Raw genomic sequence first — 23,702 nt, 5'->3', positions numbered from 1 at the left:
CATATGCATATATGGGAGCTAATAATCAATTACAAAAACAAAATGAAGCACTTGTGGGCCAAATTATACTTTTTAAAAAATCTCCAGATTTGCCAAATTTTTAGGGTGGGCATGACCGTGCATTGCCTATTACATGCCTTGATGTGAGTGCAAATCAGTGAATTGATTTGAAAAGGAATATCTGGGTAGTTAGTGGGTCGGTTAACGATGTACTGACTGGTTTCCATGGTGACCCAGGCCAGTGAAGCACTTCAATGTTTTCTACATCTAAGTAGACGCTTAATGATAGATGTAAAATATACATGCACACACTTTTCTTTTACTTTCGTTAAAATCCGTTTGATGTTGGTCGATAATGGTAAAATTGTTTGAAAATGTCCTGCATATAACTACATTGTAAATGTCATATAGCATTTGTAACCATGAAGAGGCATGTAATAAAAATATTGTTGCCTGAATACATGGGTTTATGTGCCCTCGCAGCAGGAGACAATTTGCCCTCCTGGCGTCAGGCATATTGTCACCTGTTCTCGGGCACATAAACCCATATATTTAGGCAATAATATATAATAGCAATAAATCACACCCAGCGACGGTATACCACGAGATTTTGACCAGTTCACTCCATATATACACTCGCTATCGCTCGTGCATATATGTCGTGAACTGGTCAAAATCTCGTGGTATACCATTGCTAGGTGTGCTTTATTTTCACATGGGAAATTTTTGTAAATCTTGATGGTTTTCTAGGGTTTGTTGATAATATCATGAAAATACAAGACTCTGCCTCGACCATTAACATTTATCTATACGCTTGGGCAAGACTGAAAGCCAAAATAAGCATGCTCGCCAAGCCTTGTTAATTCTTGACTTTCCGCTTGCCCTTGGCCATAAATGAATAATAATGGTCAGGGCATCACCCATTATTTCTAAATATTAATTACATTAATCATAATTAATATGGTTAACACAAGTCATCGTTGATGACACAGTCCCCACTTGTTAATGGGTACTTTGATTACAAGTCCTCAGAGAGGATAGAGTCATCTTCATTAATTAGGTCTGTGATAAAAATACTTTGATACAGATGGCGCTCAATGGCCAAGAATGAGTTCCATGGTGATGAAAACATAAAACCAATGTAGGCCACCATCCTAAAGGTCATTAAATGAGTCAACTAGGAATTAATCAACACGATGTTGCAAAACATTTTCGCATCCTATCATAACACTGATGGATTATCACTGGTACCATATTTTATAAAGTTTGATGCACTGCTTCTGGACATTAACCCTAAAAACAAAAGTTCATCATGTAAATGCAAATTGGCAATTAATTTAATTTATTGGATCGTATCACAAAACAAATCAACGTGCATATGTATGACATAGGTCAATGTCCTTGTACCAACTTTGAATAAAATCGGTGAGATATGCCTGAGTTATGGCTCTGTACATGAAAAAATCATAACAAAATGGCCGCACAGCAGCCATATTGGATCGTATCACAAAACAAATTGACGTGCATATCTATGACATTGGTCAATGTCCTTGTACCAACTTTGAAGAAAATGGGTTGAAACACGTGTGAGTTTAATGGCTCCGTACATGAAAAAATCATAATAAAATGGCCGCCTGGCGGCCATATTGGATCGTATCGCAAAACAAATCGACGTGCATATGTATGACATAGGTCAATGTCCTTGTACCAACTTTGAATAAAATGAGTTGAGATATGCCTGAGTTATGGCTTTGTACATGAAAAAATCGTAACAAAATGGCCACACGGCAGCCATATTGGATCGTATCACAAAACAAATTGATGTGCATATCTATGACATTGGTCAGTGTCCTTGTACCAACTTTGAATAAAATCGGTTGAAACATGTCTGAGTTATGACCCTGTACATGAAAAAATCGTAATAAAATGGCCGCCTGGCAGCCATATTGGATCGTATCACAAAACAAATCGACGTGCATATGTATGACATAAGGAGTAATCCTTGTACAAAGTTCGAATGAAATCGCTCCAGGCATCTCTGAGATATCTGCGTGAACGGACGGACGGACGCACGGACGCACACACGCACGCACGCACGGACGCACACACGCACGGACATGACCAAACCTATAAGTCCCCCGGACCGTGTCCGTGGGGACTAATAAGTGTGATAAGGGCATTTATGTACAAGAAATTAAATTTTGGAATTTCCCCAAATGCAGTCCATGTATACAAGGCTGCCAATAGAACAAGGAACAATTTTTTCCAATACAAAACTGACTACATTTTTGCACTCTGTAGACTTGCTCCAAGTCTGTGGGCATATAAATATCAAAAATTAATAAATTGAAGGAATAAACTTCTGCAGACTGCAAGGCTAGGTGGTGGGCTGGTGCTCAGATAGTGGGGTGAATGCTTTTCCCCACAGACTTGTAAACCTTGCAGGGTTTCAGTAGCGATAAATAATTCATATGACGTCAGGTAATAAATATGCATGACATATAATCTCAATCTTACTCAAGCATAATTTTCCAACTAATTTAAAAATGGGGATAGAGAGGAATGGTGTTTTAAACATGTTTTCAGAATTTTTACAACAGTCTGTGAATCTGTCTAAACATGGGGGATATTTTTGCCTTCCCCGGGGAATCACAGCGGTACAATTATCATAATGAATCATGAGAATCTCCAGTCCTGTGTAGCATCAGTAAATTTCAAAATTACAATAGCAGCTTGTCACCTTCCCTGATGTTTGTAAACACAGCCTCCAGATCTCACCACAGCACTGCAAAAATTGCATACAAGCTCTGCGTATGTGTGAATAGGTTGTCAAACTTTGAGGCGTCACCGTTCTCCTAAGGCTATGATGATCTGCGGGTACGGGTATTGATGTCAAATGACTAGAAAATTCACTTCCTGAATAGAATCATGAAAAATAAATCTTTCATTGCCTAGATATAAATAAAAATATCCTTCACAAAAAAATCTTCATTCATGTATGGGCTACCAGACCTTGTCACTGGGCTACCAACTTCAGGAAATAGTAGCCCAATGCAATGGGACTACAAGAGAAAAAAGTTAATTTCGAGCCCTGGGGTGTGTTACCGGCGTTATACGGCCGTAAAAGGCCGGCAACACATACAGCGCCCTGCCACGCAGAGCTATAGATATAGCCATGCTGTGATTATTAAACCTCTGCGTGCAGAACTTTCATTGAAAAATTCAATCAACACATGATGATTGACAAAACACCGAAACCAGTGCGATCTCTCTGCAATATCAATACAGCAACTCTGCATGGCATGCTGTACGTGTTGAGGCTGACCAGCTGCAGTATCAGTACAGCAGCTCGCGCTTTAGGTTTTGCCTGGGTATTTGGGTCGGACGGCAAAACCTCGAGCCACTGTGCAGTTTTACACACACTGCTACAGCAGTGCCACGCATAGCTGCAGTACAGTAGCTCGAGGTTTTGCCTGGGTATCTGGGTTGGACGGCAAAACCAGATTTGCCGTCCGACCCAAATACCCAGGCAAAACCTCGAACTTACTGTACTGCAGCTATGCCAGGCAGAGAGCTATATTAAGCGGCAGCATACTGTTACTTACGTGGAAGAAAGGACTTCGCCAGTCGAGGAAAATACGTGATCATCAGCTGCTACCCTACAATGGTGAGACTTGCAGTACGATGTAACAAAAACGCAACTCATACGCGATCGACCGCGGGGCCGCATAATGAAGTGACTTCGGCGAGTTCCGCCTGGGCATTCCCCGTACAGTCCTCGGGTCACGGGGGTCACCGAGCGTTTGTGACAGTAGGTCCGCTTTACACAGGCATATCCTTCCATGACAAACAATCAAGTACGCCACTCTTGGCTTTATTTTGACAATACATCAAAGAAACTGAATGTACAAATTTTACAGAATGCTTTATAAAATATAAACCAACACTCCTAACACATTAAATTTTCAAGTACAGTGTTAATTTAGCGTCGCTACACTTCGCTACACTTGTTCTCATTTGCATAGAACTTTACACCTCCGGACTTGCACTAGATGAAGAATTTATTCGATGTTGCAATGGGAAGCTACAACGGTGCTAAAGAATATAAATTGATGGCCCTGTATATCCTGAAAACCCTCACTAAGTAGTATTACTATGAAAAACTGTTGCACTGGGTGTTAAGATTCAGGACAAGTATCGCCCTTAATATCAACGAACTCTCCGCAAACACAAAAGGTCCTTACCCCGTTAAATGAATGGTACATTTTCTGAAAACCTACAAAATTGCAAATGCTGTGCTATTTTCTGAATCATTCATATATCAGGATCGTGTGATAGTCAATGTTTGTCCTGCACGAACCTTTAGAACCAAGGTCTAAATGAAAACAAGCAAACGCCGTTAAAGATATTGTTAAACTACATTGCTATTCTATCAGGTTCCTAGAACTTCAGAGTTCGAGTTGTCGTTTGCTCGCACTACCGGTACAGTCGATTTGTGAATTGTAACTCTTGTTAACCACAAATTTAAAGTTTCTTATAAAATTCAAGATAGAAATGCATCTCTAGAAGGTGCCGGTATAAATACGTACAATTAATCACGTGAAGAGGCACCCATTTCTGTCCTTGTACGCAATTCTAATATTTGGTCAATAAACTGTCAAATATATTAAAAGTGCGTGTAATGCTTTTTTGTCTAAGATCTTAAGAAGACCAAGGGAAAAGTAACAAAGATATCCGTAAGTAAGTTTAGGAATAAGATTACTCTAAAGATAAGCATTTTCATCGGATTAAAATTATATCTTTAAGGAGTAGATTATACTTAAGTGATTGAAAGACAGATATTAGTGTTCCAAGGCTTGTGCGTTCCGGGGCTTTCAAGTGTAATAAATTACCGTTCGATCAGAACAAGTTTTTTCCTTTCAAGCTCCACGAGGGGAAAACACAAATCCGCACAGGAGGGGTCCTGTCTGAATACATTTGGAAAGGTTAGACATAACGAGACTAATGAAGGCCCTATTTCACCGAAGGTTTTATTCGTTACCATAGAAACATGCAGTCAGATTCGCATTCACTTATCGTAGCACTCAATGTTGATTACATTGCCCCGTAACCATAGCAGCAGTGCTCTCTCTGGTGAGCCAATCTCGCGCACTAAGTTTCAAAGGTGCCGGTTATTGTCAGGATTTGCACTGATTTCTTTTAGAGATAAGACGATTGGAGGAGAGGGCTTGTTTAATCTTAAATTATGAAAGTAAGCGTAAGTAATTACTTTTGAAATTATTAAGTGTTGAAACATTACTATTTGTGAGAACTCAGACATATTTAAAATGCAAAAAAAAAACGAAACAAAATTTCAACTTGCAATCAAAATTAACCCTTCAGTCTATGGGCTTTGCTTCCCCCCCCCCCCGCGTCCATTCGTGATAGCTGTCGAAGATGCATCGTCAGTTTAATTAGGAATTTATCCATGGATATATGGACTCAATATTGGCAACCAACAAGTTCTCCATGAAGTTCAATTTCAAGCTTCTAACGCAATGATCATCATATGTATTAAAACTATCAGTACTTGATTGAATCAATAACCAATTTCTTTTAGTCACTTTTATTTAGCCTGACGTCGAATAGTATATACACACACCCACACACACACACACACACACATATTTATATATATATATATATATATATATATATATATATATATATATATATATATATATATATATATATATATATATATATATATATATATATATATAACTCTAAGATTCCTTGCAGACAGTGTGATATTTTCATTTTCAATCTCCCGTGCCAGTGATGTAGGTATACTTTGAGCGGTGTGAAAATGTGCGCGCGAAGAAAGCTTCAAATGTCGATGGGGGCTGATGGTGAGCTTCAGCCCCCAGTGTCAGGATATTCTCAGTTGAGACAATATCCGCGCCGCTGCAGCTCTTACGGATCTTGTATGCGTCCCTGTAAGTTGCAAATTGCTTTTAGGGTCAATGTCTGAGCACAGCACCCTGTGAAATTTTTGAATGACGTAGCTGCTATCACGGGGTTTAACTTAAAAGCAACATTTTGACCATAACTCTGATGCGTATAACGATTTGTTGTTTAAACGTAATTTGTCATCACGTTATGTTGCTTTTATTTCATAATGCTCAATTAATCCAAATTTCTTTAAAACATTACAAAAACTTATTGATATTTTGTTGTCAATATGATTTATCCTCCAATTATTTCTGATTTATTATTTTAATGTGGTATAGGGTTTTAATTAATCAATATTGGAAACCTACCAAACCATGATGCTTTGTGCGCATTTCAGTGTCATTTTACAAAATGCATTTGAAGTCTTTGTGATAGAGAACATGGATCACTTAAGGTCATAAATCTGCGGGAATGGGTAATTGAATTGAAAATATATCATAAAATTATCGTTTGTTAATCCATGGATCGTGTCTTTCTTTTTCTGGAAGTCCATGGCTAATCATAATTACTTTTTTTTTCTATAGTACGTTAAATACACGTTGCTACCGGCTCAATCAAAAGTGCATTAAACATTCATGGATTGCGTAATGAATTAGGTCGCGTCTTCAATTAACGACTGCCACGTCCGATACCTGTAAATCAGATAATAATCGAAAAAAAGCGTCGCAGTTAATTTGCTGCAAAATGTAAACGTTCAGATCCTGTTAATTATAACGTCTAATATAATGGAAATTTTACATTCTTCTTGTTCGCAGGGGAGGAATATGTTTGAAGACATTTGCACCTTATGACTGCGGCGTGTTCCTGCATTAAATTCCTTTATGCTAAACAAACGAAACCACGGTCGTTAGTGTGCGATTTCTTTCATAGAAAGTCAGCAGGCAACAGCAGTAACTCCATCTTTCTGCGAAACACGTTCCCTCTCATATGGGCTAGTAATGCTGAGCAAGAAGTCAAGAATACTAGACATTAGGAATCATGTCGAGAGAATTGTCAGATATGGTGTTCGACAAACAGTTACTCTGCTTCTCGTATGGTTGGTTGTAAATAAACACTTCTGCAGTTAAAGGAAAGCTGTCCGCTCATTCGGATACAGATTCGAGAACAAGTGGCAATATTTCCTTCTATACCACAGTAAAGCTAAAAGATTTAAAGACCATATACAATCGTAAACGGCGACTTAACCAATCGTCTTAGGAATAATTTCAAGGCATTAAATCATTTACATCGTCATGGGAAGAGTTATTAAGAACCAGCATAAATTGCGGTATCAAGTCGTATGTACAACGAAACATTATGCAGGCCTGGAGAATTCTCTTGAAAAGTGTGAAGATACTTGGATGCGGACAAACATACATAGGTTGAAAAACCTAGTGAGTAATATAAAAAAATGACCTCTGTATGTAGAGACTGAGATGTAGACATTGGCATAGAGACAGACAAAACCAGACTGAGTGATGTGGAGGGGGTAGGATATTATGTGGAGGGGGGGGTGTAGGATATTAAATATGTTGACATAATCTATATTCATTAGAGTATATTTATCCATTAATAAACTTTTTATTGTAATAGAGTGCTCGATTTATAAATCGATGCCACAGTTTTGAAGTTTTTTTTTTTCAATAATTGACTGTGTGTTTCTTTTAGCGGACATGGTGTTAGAGTATATTTATATCCATTAATAAACTTTTTATTGTAATAGAGTGCTCCATTTATAAATCGATGCCACAGTTTTGAAGTTTGTTTTTTTCAATAATTGACTTTGTGTTTCTTTTAGCGGACATGCTTTAACAAATTAGCATGATTGTATTTATCGGGTCGATGCTGCTGTTTGACTTCACACATTTCGATTTATAAAGTGTAATGGCTTTTACATCACCACTTTGATCCGTTGCCTGTAAAGCGTGGAGTAAAATTAGAAGAACGGAATACACGTGTTTCTTTCATTCTCAAGACCACTTAAGGCTAACCTGATATTTTGCCGAAATTTTACAATTTGAATGAAGAATGACAATATTCGTTCCACGTGGCATATCATCGTAGCAATTGCAAAGGAGAGGAATACATCATTTGCCTGTGTCCTTGCTTCAAATCTTTGAATTGAAATATATTTTTGGCAAACACGACACGATATAACATGTTTTCCGAAATATTACATAAAGGACACTTCGCCTTAATATTTGCCAAATGGCGCAGTTCATTAAGAACAGGCTCCCAAGGTTGACATCGGTCTACAAAAGAGAAGTGAAAAGGGTTCAACTTGTTGGTTACTTTTGGCAGAAAAAAAATTATCACACCTTACTCATAAATCTCAAGCTGTTGCACATTTTAAATTATTCTCTGCTTGTACAATTTTGATTTATTTCACTTAATTTCAATAGACTATTCCATGCTTTGAATGTTATAAGTGTTGTCTGGACAACACGTATTCCGAACCAATGTGAAACTTACACAGCAGTGTTTGAGTTTTTATACGCTACAAGAACCTCAATTTATAAGCTTTTAATTTATTCAATATCTTCCTAGAGGCGGAAGCCTATAATCATAAGATGGGGTACCCAACGAGGAGTTAAGAGCCGTTGTTCAAGGGCACAACTCCATGCTCGAGTCTCGAATTCATCAACCTCTGACGGTCACTTCGTTACTCTGGCCTACCTTCTTTTCAATGCCGTAAACCAGTGGTAATGGTGCGGTACCCTAACCACTGCCGCACCATGCCCCCCACAAAATCCGTGCCTTCGCCATAGCTACATGTAAACACTACTACAATGTTGGCAGTGCAGAAACGCTTATCACACCATGTTTGATGGTTCCTTGTATAATTATCTGGCCATCACATATTAGTATTTGACAGAAATTCTCAGGCCAATCACCTTGCATTGGTAATCAAATGCATACTTTACAGTTGTTATGTATGAAAGTCCATTAGGGGCATTTTGTGTGAGAAAAAAAGTTATTATCTCGTGCGCACGAGATACTATCTTGTGATCACGTGAAAGTATCTGGTGCGCACCAGATGGTATCTTTTTTTTCCTCACAAAAATGTCCCTTATGGGGTTTCATAGTTATGTAACTTAAATGTTTGATCTTATTATCATGGTTTAATATAAAATGTGGATACTAGATTACTATTATTAAAACGCTGACAAGCATATCATAAGCAGCTTGGCCTCCGAATGAAATAAATCCAGCTTGAAATGTACTTGTTAGGGATTGTGTAACAGCCGGTCAGCTAATCACACCGTGTGACGAAGTGACAATTGCTTTTGAGGTAGTTTGTGTGTGTCCTTTTTGCAGTGTCATGCTCCATTTTTAATGGGCAATTGGCACGGAGGTTCATAACTTAATTTCCTCTCAACTGCAAAGTTATGAGCCATACGTCCTTGAATTTTTCATCAATATTTATGAGCAGCCGTTGATCACTCGTGAATGGAAAGGGAATCGCAATTGCGAAAGTAATTTGAGGAAATCTGTATAAATTCACGTAAATCAATACGTGTTTGTCGTACTGAATAACTTGCTGAATATCCATAAATCATTTTGCTATTTAAGGTGGCGCTGCACTTAACACAACGTAGTTTGGTCAAAATCACTTTCTTTGCAAAGATTCATTCGATTTTCAGTGATTTGTTAACCCAAGATTAAAATATTGGTTGAGTACACCTTTTAGCGTGTCAAGCAGTCGTATTTTAGTGAGAAAGAAGTGTACATTAATACAAATATATGCAAACCATCCGATTTCCTGGCTTCTCTTTTCCCCCGATTTCAAGATTTCAAAATGTGATATTACTTTCTTAAATTTAATATTTCACTTGAAACATGAGTATATGAAGCAGAATACAACTACTTTGTTTTGCATTATCTATTCTTATTCAAAAATGGCAGGGGCTGAAAGACTGACACTCAAAAATGTGATTAAGATCATGATGAGCAAAATTAAAATGCTTCTTATTCAAAATGTAAGATCAGTTATTGCTAATGGTGGTTTCGTTAAATGGTATTTAAAGAACATAATGTGAAAATTTCACAATATTTGACACAGCTAGAGTGGAGGTAAATTCTTTTCGACTTAAATTAATCTGTAACATAAATATGAAAATTTAGTTTTTCTACCCCAAATATACACCCTCGTCATCCTTTTAGTAAACTGTTGCTACCATTAGATTCTCTGCTTTTTGAAAATATATTGTATGAAGGGGTTTCCTTGTAATGTTTGATGAGAAATATTGCTTTGAAAAAGAAACTGTTGGTTAAGTGCAACTTCACCTTAATCGGCAAAACGGTGTCACAGACATACCTCAGTGCCTGTGAGCATGCGCAAAAATTGAATGACATATTTGAAGAATAGTGTCGTCCACACTGTTTGCTCAAGAATAAAATGTGACGTAGATACACGGAAAATTTAGTTTAGAAATTGAGCAAGCAGAAACAATTATCGTGGTTATCATAGAGAAGTTTTTCCTAGCTTTATGGTGTGTCGTTTCCAGGGGTTACAGACGCCTCAGTGGCCGTTTTAGCTATCACTTAATGGTGAATGGACATACGCTAGTATACCTCCCCGTAAAGAAATTTACATATGATGCAGCCTGCTTATATTGATGTCATAATTTCCCACGTCGATAAACACCAGCAAGGATTTGTGTGGGTCATTACGTCGGTCAACTGAAGGGCAATTCCTTTCCAAAGGGTTTTAAACTAGCAGAGAAAAAACGTATAATTTTATGATACCCTTGTCACGAAGCACATACCGGAGGAGAGCAGTCGACATACTTTCCCTCAACAGACTTTTTTAAGTGTCAAGTGTCAATAGAAGCTCATAACTTCACAAGGTTACTGACAAAACAAATATTTACTTGAATGTATAATGGGTTATATTAGGGATTATTCATGGCTACGGGAGACTTTACTACATGCAAGAAATAATAGAGAATGCTTTGAAGCATCCCAATACTACTAAAATACCACTTACCCTATTTATTAGGAAGTCAGCGGTATAAGGTTGTTGGTGGATGACGGAGGCAATGCACGTATAATCGTTTTGAACCGAGATTGTTGTTTTTTTTAACGGCGGGTTTAAATTGAACCAAATGGCAACGGGAATGCGTGAATATGGAACCATCAAGAATTGCAGACCGCCAAAAGAACAAATCGCAAGAATTTAAAATCTCTTCCAAGAGTGAATGCAAACGTATATTTACTATTTTGTATTGATTATCAAAGTCCCTGTCAGCTCTGTCTTACAATTATTTCTATGTAGTGAAATTCATCCTGTTCAGCAATGATAGGCGTTCTAACACTTAAACGTTAAATGAAATTACAACATATTTTAGCATGTCGGATGATATGTATTGTTTCGATTGTTTAAATGGCCGCAAGGTGCCATTAAAAAATAAGTCGTGTCATTTTTCTTAGCGATTATTTTGTAAACCCTGCAAATATTACAAGTATAATATTCAGATGACAAAACCATCTCAAAATTGAACATTACCCAATTTTCGATTTCGTATGTTTGAAAGTACAAATTCATTTATCGGTTACAATGTGCAGCGAATTACTCAGAATGTTATTTCCATACGACGTCTTGGAGGTGCCATTTGGATCTCAAAACAGTACAGCCCTTCGAGAAGCATTTGGCCCTTGCAAATAATGAACTGAAAAACGATGAGGATCACATGACAGTGCATAATCAGTAACAGCTCAGATTTTACTGCAACCTTCCCCTGTACAAACGATGCGGTGTTTCTAGTCAAAATTATTACCATGACTGACGACATAATAAAATCGAAAAATGTGGCTCAGATTATTTCATTTGCCTAGAGATCCTTGAGAAAAGCAAGGTCTATGACTTGCCCTAGTTCTTTTTCTGGGGTCTCCAAAAGGTATTTGTCAATTAATCAATCACCAGCCTGCTCGAGAAAAATTGTTGCATAAAAAAGTGTCTAGAGCCTCAAGCGAAAAAAACATCGCATCTTTTGATCAGGTTCGAATCACATAAATTTAAACCAGAAAGACTATAACATTCGTACAAGGGAATGAAAACCCGGATTTTTGTGTGATCCTTGTGTAAACAATGATTCAATGATTACGAAATACAATTCATGGCATTAACTAATTATTGCCCCGTGTTTTGCAGAGAAATCATTGTCTGAAAGGGCCCAATACATGTACTTGTTCTGCAACATTAATAAGCGTGATTTAATATAATTCATTTGACCTTTGCCCTATTGCTTGCTTGTCAAGCAAGGTACTAATAATAGCGCTGATCGCAAAAGACGTCATTTTTCTCTCTCATTAATATGCATGAATAAATGTTTGTCCGCAATTTCCGCATAAACGACGAAAATAAAACCTGCTAGTGTTACATTTGCTACTAAGGTCACACTAATTCGTTAAGGTCACACTAATTCGTATGAATTTATGGCTCAGACTACAAGCTGTAATGACAACCGCGAATGCAACAACAAAATTTGTCCGAATTTTTCAGCAGCTTTGTCCGATGTCGCTCGCGCCCAGCTATATATAGTAGCAAACCTGAAATCGCAATCAACGCTATTTCTGGCACTGAAAACTCTCTGCAAATTGAGCATTCAGTTTCTGAAATGAACAACTTTATGCATTTGGAGGATGTCATACAGCTGCATAATCTTACACCTATATTTGTCATTAAATATAGTAAACACATGATAAAAATATATACATTTTGAATATGTAACGTACCTTTTTAAACACCTCGAAATATAGTTTTTGATCGAGCTAATTGTTACTAATTTCAAATAAGAAGGGTTCAACGAACAGTGCTCTGGAGAAGAAATCAGTGATTTCAGCTGACGGTGCACATAATGGTATCATTAAACATCCAGTAATGCTTTTAATCGATTTTCATGGCGCAACAGTCTTCGACGAAAGATTTATTCTCGTGATACACTTTAAATGTAATGACGTTTCGGTAACTTTTAAAAGTCTCATCGGGTACTCTACATGCCATTCAGCGCATTGTTGCGTTGTTCGAAACATTTTATTGTTATTTTTTCTGAGTTTCTCTGAATTGACTGTTTGGTTATAGTTCATTTTAAACGAAGTCCGTAAGGCTAAAGTACACAACATGCTCCACAACGTCCATATGTTGCTGATTCTTGACCTCTGCACTTTCGATCCAGGACCCTTGCTTTGAATTTCAGTGCATTATGTATTTCATGCGTTGATAATTATAAATGCCTAAATATGTGTTAAGAATGAATTATCTATTTATTGGTGATACATATAGTACTTGTGTTATGATAGCGACCATCCATTAGTTCTAAGGACTTGTGAAGACATCTTATCAATTTCACAGAAGTTAGGTCCTTCTGATCATATGGAAGAATCGTAAATTAAAGGTTCAGAACATTTGAGTTTACACTAGGCCTATATGGATACGGATTGGCACGATTTCACAAATATTTAATTCGCGCCATTACTTTTCCAGCTTGACATTGTCTTTCCACGCTGAGATAACATCGACAAAACATGTAAAATATGCTAAACTATTCATTGTGACGTACCTTTGGCCATAGATATGGAGAAATCTTAAGCTGTACTTCATTCATGTAGTCCTTTACTAGTACTTAAGTCTTCTTTTAAATACCAGTAAATTAAGACATAAATTTTTCGACGAAAGCGACGTTATGCTATTTGCCCGCGAGATATTCTAGTGAAAGCAAAAAGTTAATCAAACATAACGAATTGATTTGTTTTATTGATGTCAGGCAGATCATGCGATTTATCGACTGTATTAGTCTTAGTAGCATGAAACGCGCTGGAGTATGCATGACAACAAAGTCACATCAAAGTACGCGCACGGAGCGATAGCAACGTTGCCTGATGGCGCGGCGGGGACACTTTATGGTCGTCGTTTACTTAAGCTTTATCGTTAACTTTACGAGATGTGTGGAAGGTGAGTGCGCAAACCAAAGACATTTTTGTTCCTCGTGTAAGCACCAACAAATCAGAAAAATAAGCTTTGCTCACTTGCTGCAGAATGTGGTCCATTGCTTGATTCGGGTTTTCGCTTTATTGTCAGCTGAAATGTTTCATTTCCCTAAAATTATGGACTCTTTACTCTCGAAGTAGACTGTTTAATTGAGTTTAGCAAGAATTAATGCTCCAAAGAATCCAGATTTCTTCAAGTACACTAAATCCAAGGAATACCAGGGCTTTTATTTTTACGGCTATTGCAGAAATGTCTTAAATCTTCAATTTTTTGTTATTTCATAATTTGAACATTTGGCGATATCGCAGAACCCAAAGCGAATCGCCAAAATTCCCTGGTCACAACTTCAAGGTGTGGTTTAAATGTCTTGCTTATTAATCAAAGTAATTTGATATTTGTCAGAAAATGCATATTTGTATCTTGCTGCACCATCAATATCCCTTCGATCAAGGATTGCCATCATTCCTTGGAGGCGCATCCTGACATCATCTATTTAACTTACAATTCGTCGAGATAATCGGTTAAATCCATCATATGGATTCCTTGTAAATCTGTTTGGGCTTCTCGCCAAAACTGCTCAATAAACAGCGATATCCAGTCGCCCAAGATAGGAGAACGATTTTAATTCGGTTCAACGACTCTTGGACATGACCTCCCTTCACTCGGAGAGATCTCTCCTGATAAGAGACTTCATGCCGACGCCCCCTTACCATCACTATCCTCACCCGATCACCACCTTCTTAAGATCATAGAAACATTTCCCGCCAATCAAGCGGGAAGATATCAACTTTAATGGTCGGGTGTACACGCTTCGACGTCTGCTGCTGCGGTTACATTACCTGTTTTGAACCAAACGACATCTCCCAAAAAAGAGCAAATCTTGACAAATGTACAATGATATTTTTAAGGACCCGACCATACCATTACTTGCAAATTTTTGCGCTGTAGATTTGAAAAGTTTATCATTGAAGAATATTTCCGTTTCTGTATATATGTACCTTGCTGTACCAAGCCAAAGAGAGATAGATAGATAGATAACTCGATAGATAGATAGATAGATAGATAGATAGATAGATAGATAGATAGATAGATAGATAGACAGACAGACAGACAGACAGACAGACAGACAGACAGACAGACAGATAGATAGATAGATAGATAGATAGATAGATAGATAGATAGATAGATAGATAGATAGATAGATAGATAGATAGATAGATAGATAGATAGATAGATAGATAGATTGAGAGAGAGACAGGCAGACAGCCAGGCAGCCAGGTAAGCAGGCAGGCTGGTAGTTAGGAAGGTAGGTAGGTAGGGAGGTCGGTATATACGTATAGGTAGGCAGGTTGACAGACAGTCAGGCACACACACAGACAGAAGATTCTGGTCCTTTGAGATCGTCTTATGCTAACGTCAACAGGTGCAAATCCGATGACCAATGGCAACTACATATATACGGCAGTAGACATCGAAAAGTCATGGAATAATGCGAGAACTTACTGTGTTGAGAATAACCTTGGTCAGCTCGCTTATTTGGAGACAGTACATGAAATAAATTTGGTGCAGGATTGGGTGAACAGCTATCTGGTCAACAGGTAAGCTGCTAGATAGCTATCCAACTACGAGACTAGCTCTGTCTGTCAATAAAATTGACATGCGCGTACGTTTACAATGGATGGACATTTATCGTAGGGCAATGCTATTGTGAAATAGTAGACCCCCTATCTGCCCTTATCGTTATTTTATCCAAACAATACAAAAAACTCTTTCTGCAACGTGTATTGCTCTAGATAATTAATCATTCTGTGTCGTGACACGCGAGGTTGATACATAGTAAGCGCTATAAATATTACATGGAGGAAAACAGTCCAAAAATATTCTTCCTTCATGTAAAGTATTCAAAAGGTGCAAAAAACTTAGACCATTTGATTGCATTTCTCAATCCATCTATGTATGTATGTATGTATGTATGTATGTATGTATGTATGTATGTATGTATGTATGTATGTATGTATGTATGTATGTATGTATGTATGTATGTATGTATGTATGTATGTATGTATGTATGTATGTATGTATGTATGTATGTATGTATGTATGTATTATGTATGTATGTTGTATGTATGTATGTATGTATGTATGTATGTATGTATGTATGTATGTATGTATGTATGTATGTACGTATTTATGTATGTACGTATGTCTGTATGTGTGTATTATTATTATGTTTTATACATAGCCAGTTTGGACCGTGGTTGGGAGTATCAGACATCGAACAGGAGGGTGTCTACTTAACTGTCGGTGGTCAAAATGTAACAGATATACTTTGGAGAGATGGTGAGCCTGACGGTGAACATGAGGACTGCCTTCGTTTGTCCATTATGTCAAGCACGATATACGACGCTTCCTGTTCAGAAGGGAGGGCATTTGTTTGCAAAAGGTCAGGTCTGTATGATCATAATTTACCATGATTATACTCTAACTGAGAATTCCTGTTTTGTTGTTTACAATATTAGCATTGACACATGCAATCAATATATATATATATATATATATATATATATATATATATATATATATATATATATATATATATATATATGCGTGTGTGTGTGTGTGTGTGTGTGTGTGTGTGTTTATGTATGTATAACTACGAAACTCAACATAATTTTCCTGTATGTAACCACTGGCTCTTAGATCCACATGTAATATTAATGCAGGAACTTTTTGGGTAATTAGAAAATTGCAAACCTCTGACCGAAAAGGCGATTTGATCTATTGATTTAAGGTCACCCTGAAACTATCGCGTGCGTGTTACATTGATAAATTGATTGTGAACGGGCCAAAATACAACAACAAAAAGGTGACATATCCCATAAAAATCGACAAAGCTTCGCGGAACATAGGAGAATGAAGCAGAAGGAATGCATTAATTGCAAATGCTTCTGCACTGCTTGTTCAATATTGATAGAGTCCGACTGGTGTTAACTGGGATTTATCATCATATGCTGTATGCTTTTAAAGCGATTGTGATAGTTACAACTGCATTTAGTTTCACCCGAATCGATCTTTTCAGCTTTAACAACTCCACAATCAACAACAACTTTAACAACCACTCCGCAGCAAACTACAGGTGTATGGCACGTTTCACTATTCTTTCAGACACTTCAAGTTGCTTTCAAGGCGCTTGGCTGGGTCGTCGAGTGCGCATGCGCACTACTAGGGTCTACGGCCATGTACACATTCGGGTACATCCTTATCGAATCGCCGGTGCAAATGGAATTGACTGCGCTAGTATCGAGGAACAATCGATAAAAAAAGAATTTGATAGTCCAGACAACTATTAAAGAACATCAGTATATTCAAGGGAAAAAATTAGCGAGCATTTAACAGTGAACACGTGAACAAAGAACGTAATCATGATGGATTGATATATGATGCATGCACGTGATCTATTCCGGTACATTGCTTTCTTCAAGGCATATCTTTATTGCATGGAAGTCGTCGACTTATCTTTCATTGTCTAGAACGGTACCGGTGGAAGATAAGCGCTAAAGCGCACATACTGTTCGGGGAAAAAATTACATGTAAAGTAGGAGTTGTACGCATGGCAAGTAACTGTCTAGTAGAATAGCATAATTTCACAATCATTTGCTCTATTTCAGCGCCCACTACGGTTGCAACAACGACAAGTGCGACGACGTTGCCACCGCCTACCACAGGTAGGTCATTATCAACATGGTAACACACATACGAGCACATTGAATAATTTTTACCGTAGATTAATACCATTACTTCCCTAACCGAGGAATGTAGTGTGTCTAATATCATATTGAATGGATAAGGCATGTTGAACTTTGTGTTGCATATGGGCTCTGGGGGAGCAAGCAAAGACAGACAAATATGTCATGTCAGGTTACAATACGCCTGTAGACATTTGCCATAGAGCAATGTAATGTCCTTAAACACTTTGGTTGAAACAGAATTGTAAACCAAATAGTTAATGAAGAATATTAATTGCATGGCGTGGAGAATGTCTTATAAAATGTATATTAATTCGCCTGTGCACATTGTATTGCAAAGCGAAAGTTATTTATGCTCTCAGACTGCAATTAATTGTGTTAATTGTGTTTCACTGATTTAGAGCGGCATTGAGCTGACGTCTATTAAAAATCTCTGTTTTTCATAATTGCTACCTTAATACTTTAACGCAGGACCAAGGATTGTGAGAAACCAGTATAAGAAGTTGGCTTTGTTCACGCTCTTGGCGCATGACGCTATCGCAAACAGCCCTATACTGAAGCACAGCTCGGTAGTCTCACATATCGTCTGTGCTCAAGAGTGCCTGCGCTATCCTCTGTGTAGAAGCTTCAACGTCGAAAGCAGCCATCTCCCGGGTCCTAAACTATGCCTGTTGTACGGTTTGAATCAGCCACGTTCAGAGTTACAGCACCTATTGGGAACAGATTACTTCACCAGTAGTTTATAATCCACGGTGCCCTTTTCAAATTACCATGACTGTGCATTCATTCTGATGTTAGCGTTTGTGATGCAATCGTGGTGTTTTAGACGCCCGCATCGCAGGGTTTCAACAGACAATTAGATTCGAACATGCCGAACTGGTGGTTTTTTCAGTAGATTACCACGTGCTTGTTGTGGCAGGTCACGACACAAGCGGAAGCATTGAGGCGAAAGATGAAATCACTGACATGTATTGACAAGTCTGAGCAGGAATCACTTACTCCCCAGAAGCTTTTCAGGTTATTTTCTGAGTCGGCTTCGGGTAATTTTCTTAGGTAGTATCTTGCTGATAGAGATCTATGTTTCAAAACCATACCTGTGTGCAATGTATAATTTTTTGTGTTAATACGATGGCTTCGTGAGGAAAAAATCAGGCAATTTCAATATGAGTTACTTTGAAATAACATACTGTAACACTTACAATTTTCATTTTCGATACCTGTTTCTTATTTCTTCATACCTTAAGAATTGTGAACAAAATATTGCTTCTGATACTGAAATTGTTAAGTTTTGAAGCTGTTTCCGTTTGTGTGTCAATTATTGGAGTTTTAAAACCAAAGCTCTTCATTAAAGTAAGCCTGTCAAATTTATTGTTGCTTTCGCCTGTGAAATACACAAAGAAGTGCCTGAAAGCTTCGAAAACGGGTATGTTTCAGCTGGTGGGGTATAGTGTTCGTAACGACGATTATTACAACGAAAAACTCAGATCGTTAGCGTGATATTCAAAGAAGAAGACCTGATGTCAAAGAAGGTTCAGTTCGTAGGCCTAATTGAATGGTCCATTGTAATGCATGGTAGATAGCCTTGACCGATATACACTTGTATACCAAGGCATATGGAATGGAACAATTGAGAAAATACCCACAAAAATGTGATGAATGTCATGTTTGGTTTTCTGTCAAAACTCTAATAGCTGTATCATTACATTTGCATTTTGCTTACCATAATATGCCATCCGATCTTCAGAGAATGTTTTTTTCCAGTCAATCATTAGCGACTAATTCACTGCATTTTTCACAGTTTTCGTGTGATGCTGGCGGAAATATATGACCTACCGGTCGAAAATGATATAGATGTTAAAAATTGAGTGGTACGTTTGTTGCCAATTCTTAAGAGAGAACGTTCTGTGATCAAACATCGGTATACATATTTACATAAGTTGCTTTTGATTTGAAAGCATCTTATCGAAAAAAACGCAACAGGATACAGCTAATAGAGCTATATACGTCCAACTGTATAGGCTAACTGATAACATTTGCACGTCAAAGGTTTGCGCTTCCCACGACGCAAAGCGCGAACAAACTTCACGAGCTTCAGAACATTTAGTTTGATTGGATACGTATAACTATGAAGCATTTATGCCAATAGCTTATGCAAGCACCGCTAACGAATATCGACATTATTCGCATGAAAACGCCAATTCTCAATGAATCCTTGAATGCCGTAAATGTAGTTGAATACCCGACGTTATTTTTTTCTCTTCGTGTATTCAAATCAGTGAAATATGTATCCCATTAGGAGAAGGGTTAGGTCGAGCTTTTTTATACCCCAAGGTCACACAGCTACATTAAAATGGCCAGGAAGTAGGGGAAAAGGTCGCCCTGTGCGAAAATTATGGGAAGCGGAAAGAAAAAGATGAATACAGACTCATGGGAGGTTGAAAGGAGGTCGTTGTGCGGATGAACTTCAAGTGGTTCACCGTAGCTAGAGGGCAGCAAGTTGAACTATTATCCACGAATCATTCGAGAACTCTGTTCTGTTCCGTGAACGTTTCTATTCATTTGCCTTCCTGTCGTTTCTGGAATGCTGCACTTAATGAGTTTACCAATGGCTGCTTTAAAGCAGTGAAATCCATTTGGATTTAATGTGCCGAACAACTCAATTTTAGATCTTTTAAATGCAGAACACAGTTTACTTTCAATTAATTATTGCCGGCGTGATCGTGTACAGTTCGCATGTGATTCTGTCGACATGTTAGATGGGACGTTTTGGTGAAATTTCAAAAAATACCTTTTCACAGAGCGCCTTTAGCGATATGTATGATGTTCGACATTGCAAGTACATCATTTTGGTTTGTCGTAACAATTCATCTAAGGTGATCAATCCAATGCTTTTAAGCGATGTCAGAGAAGTCTGGGCTTATTTGCGGCAATTATGGTCAATAAACCAAGTGTTTAGCTCGATTTTAAGCGAGAGAGAGAGAGAGAGAGAGAGAGAGAGAGAGAGAGAGAGAGAGAGAGAGAGAGAGAGAGAGAGAGAGAGAGAGAGAGAGAGAGAGAGAGAGAGAGAGAGATGGGATGGTCGGAGAGACAGAGAGACAGAGAGACACAGACAGAGAGACAGACGCGCAGACAGACAGACAGACAGACAGACAGACAGGCAGGCGGACAGATATTATTTTCACCATGCATTTAAATTACCCACAAACATGTTACAAAGCAGCTTAAAATTTTAGAAGATTAGTTCCAAATAATATACACTTATCCAAAAGCTAGCAAAACCTCTATATCTGCACACGACATATACTAGATTACAAGGCACGACCCAATTGGAAATGTGTTTTACTGCAACCTTCAAAGACTTCATATTGAATGCCGTTTTTGCCAACGAAATGCCAGCGCAAATTGGTATCGAACAAGCTTGTACACTTCGGACGCAAATGCCGCTTCTTAAGTACAAACGTCTCTGATTTGTTTCGATTTTTTGAGAGACCCTGACACCATCCATTATACATACATCACCTTTAACCTATAAAGAGTGCCAGTCTGGAGAAGTCCATCTCGCAATGCATCGATTCTGCTCCTCCTATATACATTTCCAAAAATACGATAGGATAGTCTTGGCCCAAAACATTGTCCCAACACAAAGTACACTTCCAGCCTTCTTATATTGGAAAAAATATCCGAACCAATAGTCCGATGCGTCGGGTTCCTTTCATTCAACTCTTCAAAAGACAGTCACCCCAGACATCAGTAATTTTTCCACCTTGGCTGACCCCTCTATAATCTATTTCCTATACCGCACGGTCTTGGACTCTGTGTGACTAACTTTCTGATTATGGTGTCGGAAACGGAGCAGTACAGAACACTTTAATATTCTTGTTGCTCTTAAACTTGAATCTGTCGAAAACTCGTTTCGAAATCACATGAGATGGTACCATTGTTCGATGTACTTTTAATAATATATCGTTGTAAACCTCTTTATTTTATTGTGTCATCCGCAGATAAAATTTTAAAAAAATGGATTAATGCATGTGTTATTCTCGTAATCAATCGAGACAGGCACTCTCGTCGAACAAACAGTCATACACAATCACACTGATGGGAACGACTAGTATTCCTTAAGCCCAATTCTATACCAACTGTTGCCTACCCTTTGCAAGGCATTTTCGCAGCAGACAATCGGATGACTTGTGATGGCCTCGATGAATACACTTCTTTCAGATATTAAGTTGTCTTGGACGGACGCTTAGTCACTAAGCCAGCCGAAATAAAAAGGAATCAAAATTCATTTGCCAAACCATCTCTAAATTGGTACAAAAGCCGATCGGAGTATCAAGGAGCATTAGTTATATTCCCTATGCCAAGACCTCTAACAATACAAGGGTAATATAGCCGTGTCGATGTTGTTCGTGGCAAATGCTTGCTGCATTGTGAGTTTCCGGGTATCTAGTGAACAACTCGTATATATTTAAGGTATTATGAGCCTCGAAAGTGAAAGACTTAAACTTTTGCTCAAACTTTCTTTAATGAATCTTTCGACCATTCTCTTTCAAAATCAAGAATAAAAATCGGGGGTAATCGTGCAAATTTTGGTACTAGAGAAACAAATAACCCAAGATTTACCGATATTTAAAATTCAAAATGGCCGCCATCCCTGTGTTATCTCTATGGAGAAAAATAAAATTTTCGAATTTCAAAAATCTAAGCCGATAAAAAGTTTTCTTACACCAAGATCTTTAAAACGAACCCCCGCAAATGGTAGATCAGAAAAGAATTGTAAAAGTTTGAGAGTGCAAATATCTTCCCCTGAGGCGTGATCTATCTTAATATTGCGTAAGAAAAACGAAATCTTAGCCAATAGTAAGACGGCCGCGGCGCCAAGACTGTAGTGCAAGAACAATGAGACGTGGTCATTTCCGCATTGTGCGGATCTATGTGCTCCCAATGGAGACAAAATCGCGCCTCAGTAGCCCTTATTATAATACGCCACATGCTCATTCCGTGTCGCGATTCGCCAGAATACGTCACGTGACGAGAAAATAGATACGTCTAGTCCCCACCGGATCGAAAAAAGTGACGTCAGAGGGTATTTTTTGAAAAGCTATTTCCCTAGGGAAATAGTTCTGACCAAATTTGGAAAAGTGCCCGGTCACGTGACCGTCACGGGCGGAGTGTCGTCTGCAGCTTTGCAACAATGGCGGGTGACTGGAACATGATGTGCGTCCGGGATAGGTGACGACACATTCTCTAAAACAGATTTTCCAACATTTTCCAACATTCCAACAGCGTAGGAACTTGAACAGCTCATCGACGGAAAAGATTAAAGTGCAATTGAGGATGTCGCTAGGTATGATTCGAATATTTTTTGAAAGAAAGTAGTACCACGTACAACTGAAACCGCTGTACATAGCTCAGTAAACTTGTCACAATGGATTGTTGCGGTGCAAAATATCAAAACACATTAAAAACTATATAACAATACAACATGAGCATGTGGTGTGTTATAAAACACCTATAGCCTGGTCTTTATTCGGGCTATAGCGCTCGTCTATTACCCCTGAGCTCGTTGCCGTGTGTTACCAGAAACACATCGCTATACCCCTCGGCCTACGGCCTCGGGGAATAGCGATGTGTTTCTGGTAACACACGGCCCCTCGGGGTAATAGACGGGCGCTATAGCCCTCATGACCAGGCAATTAATATCGATTTGGTACCACCGGAAACCACAGAATTCTAGAAACCCAGAAACCTCCAGAGGTCGATACAAGTATAGTCCATAACCTCTTCTGCACACTTCGTGCACACAATAAAGGAAGCCACGCTTATAAGCGAGTAGTTGATATTGCATCCATTGTCTCGAGAGATTCAAGAATTGCGGAAAAGTATGATACTTACCTTTTAAAGAGCTATCCGTATTAGTATCCAGTAGTGCTCTAAATGCTATTTACAAGATGTACTGTGAATTATGAGAGAGAGAGAGAGAGAGAGAGAGA

General features: G+C 38.2%; 1 long non-coding RNA gene across 2 annotated transcripts in view; it reads right to left on the bottom strand.

Moving 5' to 3' along the window:
* The window catches only part of LOC139121730 (uncharacterized), a 276,401-nt gene that overhangs the window by 8,780 nt on the left and 243,919 nt on the right, over positions 1 to 23,702 (bottom strand). Inside the window, exon 1 of one of the 2 annotated variants that reach the window (XR_011549345.1) lies at positions 3,606 to 3,779. The exons of the other annotated variant lie outside the window; for it this stretch is intronic. This is a non-coding gene — a long non-coding RNA (uncharacterized lncRNA). Of the gene's footprint in view, positions 1 to 3,605; positions 3,780 to 23,702 lie in introns of those variants that run through there. 2 annotated transcript variants of the gene reach the window in all.

This window comes from Ptychodera flava, chromosome 21, assembly GCF_041260155.1.
Source record: "Ptychodera flava strain L36383 chromosome 21, AS_Pfla_20210202, whole genome shotgun sequence".
In the NCBI taxonomy this organism is placed as follows: Eukaryota; Metazoa; Hemichordata; class Enteropneusta; family Ptychoderidae; genus Ptychodera; species Ptychodera flava.
The sequence above is the reverse complement of the archived record's forward strand: the minus strand, read 5'-3'. Positions and strand labels throughout refer to the sequence as shown.